General features: G+C 41.1%; 1 long non-coding RNA gene across 7 annotated transcripts in view; it reads left to right on the top strand.

Moving 5' to 3' along the window:
• Positions 1 to 14,828, top strand: part of LOC135251676 (uncharacterized) — a 94,428-nt gene that overhangs the window by 1,224 nt on the left and 78,376 nt on the right. Inside the window, exons 2-3 of one of the 7 annotated variants that reach the window (XR_010329185.1) lie at positions 1,850 to 1,998; positions 2,246 to 2,633. The exons of 5 other annotated variants lie outside the window; for them this stretch is intronic. This is a non-coding gene — a long non-coding RNA (uncharacterized LOC135251676). Of the gene's footprint in view, positions 1 to 1,849; positions 1,999 to 2,245; positions 2,634 to 14,310; positions 14,396 to 14,828 lie in introns of those variants that run through there. One more of the 7 variants, XR_010329183.1, reaches the window with a different exon arrangement.

Below are 14,828 nucleotides of genomic sequence, written 5' to 3'. Positions count from 1 at the left end.
TAGCATCTATTAGTAGATGCCTTCATTATATATATATATATATATATATATATATATATATATATATATATATATATATATATAATTATTATTATTTATTTTTTAAATTTTTATTTTGTTTATTTTATTCTATCGTTATCGACCAAAGACTGATATCTCCAGTGCATGGTTCCCCTTGCGCTAAGACACGGCCTAATGATGTAGAGCAGTAAATCTCCAGTATGAAGATGGTGCATATTATGAAACTGATTTCTATTGCCTTATACATTTGTTTGTGCTTCTCGTAGAGTAAATTTGCGATTAACTGCCAAGCACACCTTGTATGAACGGCGGTAATTTGGAACATATGTAAGACGGTGTTTGAAATTGCATTCCCCGTGTTCAAAAGTGAATTTATTATCAACTGCTGCCTGTGTGGTATGCTACTGCTGTTTACCAGCCTGCAATATAATGTTCCTCACACAGTAATAGCAGAATCCAGAGGCTGAGAGATATCTGATATCAGTTAGCCAGGCTTCTCAAGAACATTCGGTTACTGTACCATTATTTCTCATTTACCTTTTTCCCTTTTTTTGATGAGTAACATGATTTTTTGATTCCTGCAGGTTTTACATAAACCATGGTTAAAGATAATTTTTGAGAAAGTCTTGCCTTCAATTTAGGTTAAGATGGTTGAATATTTTTTTTATTTATTTATGTATTTATTTATTTATTTAAACAAATATTTAAAGACATGAAGCAATATCTACTAGCCTACCTTTGATATTAAATATTTTACGACCTGCAGAGTCTGGATGGATTCTGAATATCACACCTCATGTTTATTGTGCAAGCTAAAAAAATTGAATTAATGTGTCAGACTTGCATTTGACTGCAGTGAAACCAAAGCAAGAAACTGAAATAAAATACTGTCCATTAGTTATCAGCCAGTAAACATGCCAAGGCATCTGTTCCATCTAGCTGTGGTGTGATTTGTTGCTTAAATTTACCAGTGTTAAGGGAAAAGGTCTGTATCACAATCCCCTAAATGCACAGGAGACACAGGCGAGGGGCACTGAAGTTATTACTAGAGAAAGAAAATCACGTGGGTATAAAAAAATTGCTGATGAAACGTTGGGTAAACGCTTAATTGATAATTAAATGTGAAAGGTCTTGAAGTACGAATTAATTCCATTCCGTGAGAAAAGTCGATTTTTCAGACATGTAGAGAAGTCGGATTTGTGATGTTTAAATGCCAAAATAAGTTAAAATGGCAACAGGTGAACTTGGATACTCTTCAAAAAAAGGCATTTCTTCTTAGTATCCATTAAATGATAAAGAAAGAAAAAAAGTGAAATGTATGTATAAATAAGATCTGTACTGCACAAAATTTAAAAAGTCTCATTTTATTTATTGCATGTACGGGCACAATATTGTATGACCTTTGACCAGGATAGGAAATTCTAAAAGATATTGCCCCATTTAGCAAAGCTAGAATAATCCACCTTTTTACAAGATATATAAGATACCATTGGGTCCATTAATTTTAAATGGGAGCTGGTTAAGCTCCACTGTTTTGTATCTGTAAAAATGGCCAATAGTTAAACCTGGAAATATAAATAAATAACTATCATAGACTGTGATTGGATTCTGCATCTCAAGGCTAAGTTAAAAGGCCCCTAGGGTGTGCTTAAAAGAGAAGATAAAACCAGCATTTATAAATCAGCTGTTAGTGTCTGCATAATGCACATGGGAGGCATCTGTTACTTCTCAACTTTTCTCAGAGAAAGTTCATTTCCAGCTCCAGTAAAACTACATGCCAGGTCATATTGTAAGTTGTAACTGCCCTTTTTTCTAACAATGACCTTAGGTGCCGTTAAAGGCAATCCAGAACAGATGATCTGGGGAATTTGAGGCCCTGTTGAGCATCACAAATGGCAGAACTCCGTAGAGGCAACATCGCCAGCACTGAGCTGGTTATCGAAACTAACACAAGGATGAAACAATATCATTAAAAAGGTTAGGATTGTGTGTGTCCCAAATTCATTGGTGTATTTCTTTATCTACATTAGTTTGACATGAATCCTAATGGGAGTAGAACTATCAGAACCATTGTGGTTCTTCAAATGGGCCACTGGTAAAGGCTGAGCCGTGAAATTTGTGTTCCAGTGAAACTGCCTGTAAGCCAGTGTTGAACCCATCACAGGTGTGGAGACTGGGAGGGCTATTCTAAAACCACAATGTGATGATACTCTCATACTTGCAGATCCTCCCAGTCATCTGGGTGATCCACCAGTGGCAGGGCATAATGTTTCGAAAGATCACCCATCCTCCCTGGCAGTAATACAGGGCTAGGCCCCAAGCTGCCCAAGGGCTTCTGGTAGCACCGGCAGTGGCAGTATCCATGGAAACGGCCGTGACGGCAGTGCCCTCTTTTGTCCAGCCGGTTGTCAAGCTCACCCCTGATGTCTCTCTGCGAGGGGGGCAAAAGGCAGTTTCGTGGGGCCCTTTGGTTAGAGAAGCAGAGGGTATGTGTGGAGGCTCTTTTGAATAAAACACCTGGCAATCAAAGCCTGGAACAATAGCCAAACCTTTCAGATTGACTCACAGAGGCCAAATTGAGCATTGTACTTTTGTGCGGCGGCATGGAAAAAGATTGAAAGGGCAAAACACATCCAACAATGACACAGGAATCAAAATGGCACTCAAGGGGGGGGTGGGCCATGATTTTAGCTACAAGGACAAGGTATGATGTCCTTGACCTTTCCATTGTGGCCCTGGTAGACATTATTCTTCTCTGCTTCTTACTTCCTACTGATCTGTGCGCCCTGGGCCCCATTACTCGGAATGCCTTCAATCAAAGTAAGTTGACATTACTGGTTGCCAGGAGAATTATACTATTTATTTCATCGCTACCCTCCCCCTGCCCACCCACCCCCCCCAGCTCCTGGCACCAGATCACCACCTCTTAATTCAAGCATACAAATGAGAGCCTTCTCCACCTTAACGGTCTCTCTTGACCTTGACTTTAAGAGAATGGTGAAATCCTGAAGCAATTAGCAGAATAATTATTGCCTAACAAGACTCCTTTCATTTGCTCTTACTGGCTGGATCTGAATTTATATAAGGGGTAAGTGAAACCCAAACAAAGGTAAATGGGACAGAATTAATGGCCCTTGGCTTTTTCCATTGTATTGGTCTCTTCATGACCCTCTCTGGAATACACAGAGGTGAATGGGATACCTTTGCCCAAGAGCAACGTTGAATTGAATTAAAGAGTTGAGTTAAGTTTCTGTAAGCCCTCGGGGATAGAGTGACAGGAGGTAATGACAGAATGGCACGAGGTTGCATTTGCCCATGTTTTTGCTGGGAAACCATCTCAGTAGTGATAACAGCAGGTGTAGCTACGGGCAATATGCCCCCCCCCTCCCATTCCCACACACATACATGCTACGCTACACCCACACCACACACTTGCACACAAAGACACAGCTGGAAACTAATATACCTAATCAACTGTAGGCTATAGTCAGGAAGTCAGTCTCTGCCTGGGAGAATAAATGTATGAATATGTGTGGCAGTCTGAGTAGAGGTGGCTTCATGGGGTGATGCAAGTGATCTCATTTTTAGTCTGTGGTAGAAATTAACCAGCCAAATTGAACTATATAACAATAGAACTATAAAACCTGCCAGGATTTGGATTTAGCTTAAATATGACCTTGGGTGATTCTATAAAATAAAAGCCCACAACAAGTGTTTTGATTGACCTATCAAGTATTCTGGAATTAGTCTCACAAAAAGCAAGAAATATTTTCTGTGAGTTTCACCAAAAATGTTAAATACTTTACCAGCAATTACTATGATATATAAATTATTTTATGTGAGATCAATTAATCACTTAAAAAAATTTTTTTTTTTTTTTTTTTAGAAAATGGCCCAAGATGCCCTTTGATTTTCTGGTGAGATATTTTACAGGTTCTGGCTCTCTAATGACCTACAGAAGACCTCTGCTCTGACTTGTATGAAAACGTCCTTAGTCTAAAAGCAACGATATACTTGTGATAACATGCAGTAGGATTCATATCACGTCTCAGCCATCACAACTGTACTTTGAGATGATAAAGTGTCTGAAATTACATACTCTTTATGTAGTAGACTTCACATTCTGTCTGAAAGAAAAAGGACAGAATGTACGAAGTGTTTGATTTATTACTCAAACATAGGCAGGTGGGCAATTACTGATTTATTGTGTTAGTCAAGTTTGGGGTCACCAGCCTACAGGCAAAAAATTTATTCTAGTTGCAACAAAAGGCTGTCAGGCGCACAAGTGATAATCTTATCAGAAATACGAAGAAGTGACAGTACGAAGTCCGAAAACCGCGCGGCTGTGTTCATCTTCCAGCAAACCGCAATGAGAAAAGCGGCGCGAGCTTGCATTGTTTCATCGGAGGCGAATCAATCAAAGCTGTCCCTTTTAAGTGGGGAGCTGGAGCTAATCACTCCACGTTTGAATTTACATTTATGGCGGAGTGTGGCAGCGAGAAGAACCGAGGAACACAGGAAATTTATCAAATCGCCTCTAAACAAGCGGCATTAATTAATGATGGGACTCATTACAAACGGTGCTCACAGTGTTCTGCAGCATGCGTTAGAACCGGAGCTGGTCCCCGAAGCGCAATATAACAGGATTTAATACAAATGACTGTGTCAGGGCGGAAACCTTGGCAGAATCATTTGATACAAATTGCCAATAAGTGCAATAACTCCTAGCAATATTTTCCATCTCCATACCGTTATATGCCGTTATATGGCCTCACCCAATTAGCTGGAACCCAAGACAAATACACTCATTTAGTGAGGTGACGGGTGACTGTCCTCGTGTTCCCATCTCCGGCCCTACAGCCTGTTTGAAATTAACTTGTGCATTTGCACCATTAGCAACGTGCAGTTAATGTAAACCTGCTTGGCCGGGGGAATGGCACACTGTGTGTGTGTGTGTCTGTGTGTGTGTGCGCGTGTGAGTGTGTGTATAATATCTGTCCTTCATTATTAAATAATTCCTGATGATCTGATGTACAGTATTGTATGTGCAACTGCACTCCATTGATATGCAAAGCAAATTTCTCTCTAAAGGGACAGCGTAGTACATCCTATCTTATGTGTAGGTATGCATATGTAATCATCAAATACAGGCATACGGTTCACTTAGTACCTCTTTTACTGTAGACTAGCTGATGTGGCCAGAGCACCTTAGACCTTTGAAGAGTAGGGTTTCGGAAGGCTTTTCAGAATTATAAGTTGGTGTTCTAGAACCCCATTGCTGTCCATTACCAGTAGTGATTGTTACTTCAGCATTAGAATGTTCAGTTAAGAACGTTCTAATCACACATTTGTGATCTCGCACCTTAAAGGGTTAATGGAAGAGTTTGTCCAGTCTGTCCCCAATTTCCCTAGGCCTGGAAAGAGCTGCTGTTTAATCACTGTCCCGTCTAGCAAAGTGGCCCGAGCAGAATCGTGTGGGTCACATCGAGGTCCAGTCAACAACTGCCGAGACCCCTTTTTGGGACTGCATTTACAAGTGCTAGAGCAGACTGGTAAAAGGCCCAATCATCTGCAAGGCTTCTCCATCGTATGTAGGTCAAAGGTCACAGTGGAGTTTCTCTAATGTCGGTTGATGATAGTTATTCAGTTTGAAAGATGTCCAGGACTGTCTGGCACCGCTCACCACCTCACGGCGGTGGCGGTGGCTGAGGCAGCAAGGTTCAGCCTCCTGTTTCCCGGCAACCTCAGTCGCCGGAACTTTAATGATTATTTATGAAAAGCGCGCGGCGGGGAGCGAAGAAAGCTATCGCCCCGAAATTCAAATTCCTCTCTGTGGGCTGGGTAGGCAATGGCAGCGCGGGCAAGCAGAGGCCAGGGGGTCCGGGCTCCTCTGAAAGGACCCGGCGTCCCATCGGCGTCGCCACAACTTCAGACTCCCAATTACCGGGCAGCCAAATCCCCTCTCTCGGTCACCGAGGCCGTTGTTATCGCCCTGTACACAAACGCAGCCCCGGTCTTCACTGCCACCGACTTGGCTAATTTGCTGTGTGTATCACGGGGCTCATAAAAGGGTTGTGTTCTAAAAGGGAAGATTTTTATTTTTTATTTCTTTCATCTGCTCTTTCATTATATGGATGCTATGGTAACGGGATGGGAAGGAGGCGAGCTACGACATCACCGGGGCCTTGGCAGACGCGCGCCAAAATTTTTGGTCCCGCTGCTCGACGTTCTCATTTTGTTCCGAGTTCGGAGGAGCAGTCGGAGTTGGTGGACCGTTCCTCCCTCCTCCTCGCAGATGGTTTGAATGACTTGCCATTTCATGTCATGCTTTTGTTGAAAGGCATTCTTTGATGAGGGAAGACCATCAGGGCTTCAAAAAAAAAAAAAAATCCTTTATGAATTAACTCGTACAGCTCAGACTAGTCCGCAGAGGATTCAGAGGAGATGAAAAGGGTCCTATGGGTTTCTCTACTGAAGACCCTGTCTAGACTCCTCCCCCTAATTACAACACTTTAACAATAAAGCGATTATATTGTTTTGTTTTTTTTCAGTTCACTTCTGTCTCTCATGCTTTCAGCATTGGAGGAATGCGTCTTCCGGATATCGCTGGATTCCTCTCTTTATGCCGCATTGCCGTTGTAGCAATATGTTCCAATTTTTCAGAGATTAGTGCAGCATGCACGTGTGTCTGTGGTAATTAATAATGCCGCTGCTCATGCCACAGAAACCAGTTCACGCGCTCGGAAGAGAAAGTAAGTTTTTGGCCTTCATAATTAAGGCATGATTAATAAATTCATTCATTCATTAATGAGTGACCTCTGGAGAATTTCTCAGCAAAGGCTAGCTGCCTGTGCCCTAGAAAAAAATGAGAAGAGAGACACCAAGGCTGTGGGGAACTCGGGCTGCCTTTGAAGGCTAAATATTCCTCTCTATTAACTGAGACGCATTAAGGAAGTCTAACTGAACTGGCCCCACTTAAACAGATATATAGAGCAATTTCTATGCCCTGTGGTCTATGTGGGCTGTTTTACATTGGCAAAAGCGCATATCAATTAACAAGTGATTTCCTACAAAGAAGGAGAGCTCTGGCATTTAACCATGCCCTGGCACACGGAGAGAGCCAGTTCCCATTTCAAAACTTATAATAGCCATCGACCGTCTGCTGGTCCAGAACTTCCCTGGTCCAACGGTGACCTCCGACGTTCACAACGAGACTCTCGAGTCTGGTCTGCCTCCTGTGTGTCCTGGAAATCAGCATTTATGACAGCGAGGGGAAGAGGGTGAGCATTATTCACTAATCAGTAATCCGATCTCATCCCCGCTAATAGAGTCGTCAAGGGTTTCATCACTGTGTCCGTACATGAATGGTGCGCACTATGCTTTTAAGTTACATGGTCATGGAAAAGCGTTGTGGGCAATTCTCTCCTACCTTATGAACTTAAATATATTGCGACATATGCCTAGTTGCTTAGCTGTATGTTGTTTGGGGGCAGTTAATTCCTGGGATGCATACAGTTCCCCTGCTGAAATTCTGTACTGGGGAGGACGGTGTTGCTTAATAATGATGCTTTGTTTTACACACCGTGCAGTTTGCTTTTTCCGGTCTCAAGCATCGTCTAACTGATGATATTCACATACCGGGGCTTTGCCGCCGCCAGACCCTCCCTAAAATCAGGCATTATACCCCACTTTGAGGAGAAAAGGTCAGTTTTTGAGATGAGACCAGGTTGCAAATTCCGATCCGTCTTGTCCCACTCCCCTTTATGTCTGCACAATGGGACACAACCACACAATTGAGCTTCCCCTATCCTTAACTTACCCCTTCACCTTGGTAGAGCTTTTCCCAAAAAAATATTAAGCTCTGCAGTGTGTGGTAATGTCAGCATTGTGCTAGACCTTCAGTTGAAATGGGGAAAATCTGACACTAAAGCCATTTGAATGCAGAGGAAGGAGGAGGAAGTTTTGGTGTATTATTTAAATTCTGATTGACACAATTAACCATCATGCCATGCCTCTTTCCTCGTACCCATCTCCGTGTGCAGCAGTCTGAGCAGGGAGCTATTAATGCACTTAATTTGTTGATACTCTAGCTCATGAGCTGTAAGCTAAACTATTATTGCTTAATGATAGGGAATGGGTGTCACTTCCATCTAATAGAGATGTATGAAATGGCCGGGTAATGCATTCGCATTCAATGCAGATATTTGTTTTGTTCGCGTATATGTAAATACATATGCAAACACTGCTTGCGTTCCCTTGTTAATTAGCAGAGCGAACCGAAAACAGTTCACTTGACAAATGTTTTTACAAGGTGATTTTCTCCCAGTCTGAAGCTTAATTGCACATTAGTTAAGCTTGATTCAGGATCCTGGGGCTACAGTGTGAGCCTGTATCATTTATATTAGGTCGCACTTTTCTTTTTTCTTTTTTTCCCCATCCCCCCATCCTTCGGCTCTTCTTTTATTAGAATTTATTTTGCGTGCTGTATCTTGTTTGCCGTGATATGACACGTCGCTGACCTACGGAGTGGAAAAATCCACAGCAGTTCCGCTTGATTAAAATATGCGCCCGCTTTGGTGTTCTGTGTGCTTAACCAAGCCTTTGACACTGTTTTTTTTTTTTTTTTTTTTTTCCTTTTCCTGGATTTTACCCTAGCTATATCACAATAAACTAATGATGACTCTGAGGACAGCCTGTTCTGGCTTCAGCATGAACTGTACCCTGCTGGAGAAATTAGAAACAGGGCCAAGAACGGAATGGGTCTTTTTAATTGGCCCTTTTAACTGCCGAAGCAAGGCAGAAGCCTCCTTTGCAAATAAATAGGGGCTGTGGCACCGATCGCCCAGCAACGTGAGTCTGGCTTCACAGTTGAGAAATGACCCAATAACGTGCGAGAGAGAATGTCTGGTGGGGGTTGAAAAGGTCATTACTCAAGTGATAAACGAAGAGAAAAAGAATAATCTTAGTTCACAAGTAGTCACAATACACTGCATCCTAATGAAGCTCGTCAGTGGGACATTTAAATAACGGGAAAGGAAGACGTAATCGTAACAGACACTCAATATGTTTCGCCTGCTAGACTTCCCTACCAACAGCAACACCAAGAAGAACAAAAATAACCACAAAGGATGCTGAAGAAATATTCTGATATATCTATACCTTGCATATAGAGCGATTTCACATTTCGGGATTCAAGGGTGTGACTATTCTAAATCTGTACATTGTATAAAAGTACCACAGTGTCCCATTTAAAAACTCGTCCCAGAGTCCTGTTTCGCCCTGTAAAGGGTAACACCTTGTGCTCTGTTTTTCTTCGGTTCGCCCTTCAACCCCATTTTTACCCTCAAAAAAAACAAAAAAGAACTCCTCCTTATACTATACATAGCTCAGTTCTGATTTTGCAGTTAATTCAAATTTAAGATTTATTTGGGGCAGTTGGCTGCATATTCAGGAAGTGTACAAAGCAGTTTTTATGTGCATTTTGTGGTCCATTCGGTATTAGGAGGAGAGTAAAATCATTGCGAACTCGGGTAAGAGAGTAGGTTACCTGTGTGGCTCCAGTATTAGGAGGAGGAAATTTGCTATTTTCTCTGAGACTGGAAACAATAAAGGAATGTATGGTGTTACTGTTTTTATAACCTTTATGTCATAATTTATTAGGTGGAGCGGATTCAAAACACCCGAATACACCGGGGGCAAACGGTTCACCTGTGCAGCATCGGGTGATTTTAGAAGGAGTCAGAGTTTTTATTTAACAGTCCATTGCTATTTCTATTCAGTGTGCATCCTCCTGAAACTCTGCATTTAGTACCAAAGTCACACACACAAATATAGTCTGTGGGTTGCCAGCACTGGAAACTGGAAATCATTTATTATTTCTCCCCCCCATTTCTTTGGTATATGTGGTCAGAATCTGAATTGTTGATTTTATCTCCCAGGTTGCACCCAGGTTAGTGCTCTGGCTGAGATGGCCACCCCTGGTCCTGGAGAGCCGCAGGACTTGCTTGTTTTTGTGTTTGCCTTAAAAGTAGCAGTTAAAAAAAAAAAAAAACAGATTGGCTATGCAATCAACTTTAACTGATCAAATAAATGCCTAGTAGTAACAAAAATGACTAGAACATTACGGACATCGTGTGTCGCAGATGGACTCCATAAGTGCATGTATAATGGCTTCTTTTTCCTGCTAGTTGTACTAATGCTACCGTTCACTTCAAAACTGTATATTTATTTGAATAAATGTAATATGGAAATACTGTTTTATGTGCAGCTGGCTTATGTTTACTCATGCATCAGGTCATACACATTAGTCTCACACACTGAGAACCAATCTCACATTCACAGTCAAGGTCAGAAAATATCACACATTTTTGTGAATGCTACCATGCTGGGTTTGCAGCATTTTGGGTGGAGAATTCCAAACTATCAAAACTAGCCCAAATTGTTACAGTTTTGTTACAAATTGTTAGAGTTTGCCACTTTTAGGGTTTCCTACAGAAATAACCACAATGGCCACAGACTGTCTTGGCAAATGCTAAATTTCTAAATGAATGTTAGCTAGACTTGTATAGTCCTCTGCTGACATACAAACAATTAGTAAGTCTTTTGTGTATGTAATACCTCATTATAAACAGTTTAACACTTTAATTTATTTGTCATTCATGATAAAGGAAATTAACGTAAAGGGAAATGACTGAATCCATGCCTATGTGTTTCTTTGAGCTACTATGTACGTATGTATGTATGTGTATGCATGCCTCTGTCATAGCCTACATTTATAAGCATTACTATTATCAATTACTCATAACAAACAGAAAAAACTAAAAATATAAAAAGAAATGACGTCTGAAGAAAAACCTGTTTTCAACATACAAAAATGGCAAGTTCCTCCATTTATAAGTCATTAATTCAAACTTGTAAAATCCATGCCTGCCATTAAAAGTATTGATATAAAAAAAGTTACAAGAAACTATCTTAGCTCACACAAATTATACAAGATGTATTCCAAAGCAATGCTACCCAACATTTCCTAACATTTCAAGTAACTTGGCCCTATATTTTGATATAACTTTGATATCAATACATTTAATGGCAGACCTAGATTTATCAAGTTTGAATGTATGACTTATAGACCGTGCTTTGTGTGTGCGAGTAACTTGGCAGTTACTCACACACATGTTTTTCTTCAGATTAACATACATCATACAGATACTACATATGGTCGCATAAATTGCCAGCTGCCACTTCCGTAAGTGAAAATAACCATCTGTGGCATTATGACAATCAATAAGCTGAACCTGCGTGAGCTGGGCCATGCGTGACGTGATTGCCAGACATATTCAGATTTAGTGTTTGTGCAATATATAATGCTAGCAGCATAAATAATTAAAGTAAATGCCACCACACACACTCGTCCCTTATTCTAAGTAAAAGTGTAAGGGAAGTAAAAGCAGCATGCCTACATACCTACCTCTACATCTTCTTTTCCCCTGAAAATGACGCAGTGGAATAGATGACCATATAATGAGTTCAGTCCTGTTTTCTTATTCTGCCCTGCTCTGTAATTAAATTCACAGGCCGTGTGCATTGTATGCGTATTAAAATCGTTCTCATGTGAACGGGAGACAATAGTTGGGAGGCGCGACTCCAAATGCAAATCCACTCTGCCCTTCTTTCCCGCAAACCGCACGTCGTCCAACCCAGCATTCCACACAAGCACTCTTCTGACTCATTCCTTAGTCTGGACAGGAAAATCTCATTAGGTCTCACCATGCACAAAAAAAAATGACAAAAATGGCAGGGACATATGGTGCTAGCAAGGCAATTAGTATCTGTAAGCATGGATTAAACATTAAAAAGATGAGTGGGAAATAGGAACCCAGTCTTGTTATTGCTCTAATAGCTTCTGTTCCTGAAGTCACAGAGGGTATTAAGGGCTGACTTGGCGTGACAATGGGCCTCCATTTTTAAGCGGTGGCTCTTTCACAAAGTAATTCTTTCTTTTTTTGGGGGAGAGATGTCAAAAAAGCCAAACATAAAAAAAGGAAGAAGGTAGGAACCGTCCCACCAAACGGATCTGACGCAAATGCATCAGACGATTTTGGCTGATCAAATTCTCGGCGTAATATCAGTGGAGCCATCAGAGAAAAGAAAAGTGGAACGAGTTGCACCAACCTGGAACCGAGTGAAATTTACGGAGCAAACACGCTCAAATCCCTTTTTAATGGCTTGCCTTTCCGGAGGACCTCTCTGCCTCTCCTTAAGGCTATTTAGGTTGAGCCTTTAGGAGGCCATGATTAAAAATTAATATTAGTTCAAGATTGACAGCAAACATCATTAGATGTATGCCACGCATGGCTATCGAATTGAGGGTATCTCTTGGCTTTGCGCCCACGAGAGACTCCACTTCCTCGGTTGGCTGAAAATGAGACGGGGGGGAGGGGAGAATATTTGTACATTACTCGGGGTGAGTTTGGTCAGCAGCCGTGCAGTGAGCTTCCCTGGTGATTTAATTTTTTTATTTTATTTTATTCTTTTTTTTAACGGAATACTTGATCATCTTCGCTCGCTCTCGCGCCGCACCACTGAGCACTCGAGGAACAGCCAGATGAGACTGTAGATGTATCCCAGCATCCTCAGCATGCCCGGGCCTTAGTCTGGGCAGCTTGTCCTCATGCTGCACCACTGCTCCTTGGAAAAACTGGATATCTTTCAGCCCCTTCAAATTATTATTTTATTTTAACAAGGCTGAATAATTTTATTATAATGATCTGCTGCTGTTTATGTATTTATTATATATATATATATATATATATATATATATATATATATATATATATTTTTTTTTTTACACGTATAATTCAGATCAAGAATTTGTGGAAATGGAACGGTGAGTTAAAAAACAATTACAATAATAATATGTATTTTAAATTCAGTGAATTGCAAATCCTCTAACTGAAAATAAAAATGGTGTCTCTGAGGCTGAAGAAGAACAAGCAGAATTTCTTATTTTTGTGTCTCGGGAACTAATCGAAGAGGCATGTGTTATCTGATGGTCTTGTTAAAAGTTCTCTTGCTGAAATGTTAGTGTAGCTTCAGAGCAAGGAACCACTTCGGGAGTTCTGTCTGCTTTGACAGAAATGGCGACGCCTCTCTATTCCGAGCCATCGTTCTATTGATCTGGGAATGAAGAGATGCTGTGCAGTTTTGTCAAAGGTCATCGCTGATCCTTGTCTCAAGGAATTCTTGACCACTGGAGAAGGGAAAAGATGTGTCTCAGTAGTACAGCTACTTATGTCGGTCTTCACCCAATGACACACCTTCGGTCTAGAATTCCAGACACACAAGCTTTCTGGTGGAATGACCCTGAAGACCTTACTGCATTACATTACATTACGTATCTAACGGTAACTGGTGCCATCGTGGGGACGAGAGATAACTCCTCAGCATATGGAATGAAAATAGACTTTAGGGTCTGTTCTGTCCACGGATGCTTTAACGCACGCTGTGATAAGTGGTGACTGGAAAATCAACTTCATTCAGTGGCAGTTTCATTACATCAACAAGGTGATAGCTTTAACGTCTTCTTTAATCTGATTTAATTCCGAACGCGGTATTGTCTCTACGGGAGACATAGATTGCACATTTGAAAACAATGATGTGAAATGACGCCTGCCATAAACACACATGCATAATTTCCTCTGTTGGAATAAATAAAAATACACAATAATAGCCCTGCTTAAATAAACACGGCAATGTTTATGCCCGACTTTATTATGATGAGTTGCTGTCTAATCTACTGTAATGGTGAGCAGCCACGGAGAGGGGAGGACAGTCTAGTGATGAGATGCCATGGTTACTGAGGCTGGTCAACCAGAAAATGAAGAAAAGACACTTCATTACAAGGAAAAGAAATGGGAAAGGGATGTGATTAAAAAGAAAACAGCGGCGTCAAAGCAAAACCCTGCCATTTCCCTGATTGAATACATGCACAAGCGGCCGCTTTCCCCACAAACAATTATGCAATCGGGGGCCTCAAGCATATTGATGGCCAGGAGAGGTTAGGGATCGCCATTCCAATCATCCGCACATTGGTACGATCTTTCTAGTCTCATGGGTGGGTTGCCAGTGGAAGTGACATTTTGAAGGAGTCATTGCTGTGGAAGAACCCGTGTCCTAAATTCACTGTGTGGATTTTGTGTGTGGGAGGTGTTTCCTGTTTTTCCACCATAGCCATTTCTCCACAATTTTGACCAAACTAATTTTGATTGATTTTTGATTTTTGCTTTTCAGTGAGTTTCATTCACTCATAGTGGGAATTCTTGAAAGGTGCTTTCCGAAACTGGAGAACTGAATACCTCTTCTGTGAAATTGTCTAGTAGGTTTTTTCATTTTGATGTGGAGCAGGGCTGCCTAATCCTGTTCTTGGAAGTCTACCATGCTGCAGGTTTTCATTTCAACCCTAATTTGGCACACCTGATTCTATTCATTAGGCGCTAAACGAGATCTATAGCTGTTGAATGTGGTGTGCTTTGTTAGGGTAGAATGAAAACATACAGGACTGTAGATCTGTAGTACCATGATTGGGCAGCCCTGATCTGGAGTGTGTCAATGCTGCAGATGAGCTATGAAACTGGACGACCATCTGTATTGCTTCAACATATGATAGGATGTATTAAAAATGTGCTGCTCATTTTTAATGACACTGAGATATGAGAAGTGCTGGACATGTCAGACTCTTGTTGTAGAGATGAAGTTTCCCACTTGAAATATCCGATTTCCGAGTTGTCTTGAATGCAGCATTAAGAACT

This window comes from Anguilla rostrata, chromosome 3 (assembly GCF_018555375.3).
Source record: "Anguilla rostrata isolate EN2019 chromosome 3, ASM1855537v3, whole genome shotgun sequence".
In the NCBI taxonomy this organism is placed as follows: domain Eukaryota; kingdom Metazoa; phylum Chordata; class Actinopteri; order Anguilliformes; family Anguillidae; genus Anguilla; species Anguilla rostrata.
This window is presented reverse-complemented; position numbering and strand designations above follow the sequence as displayed.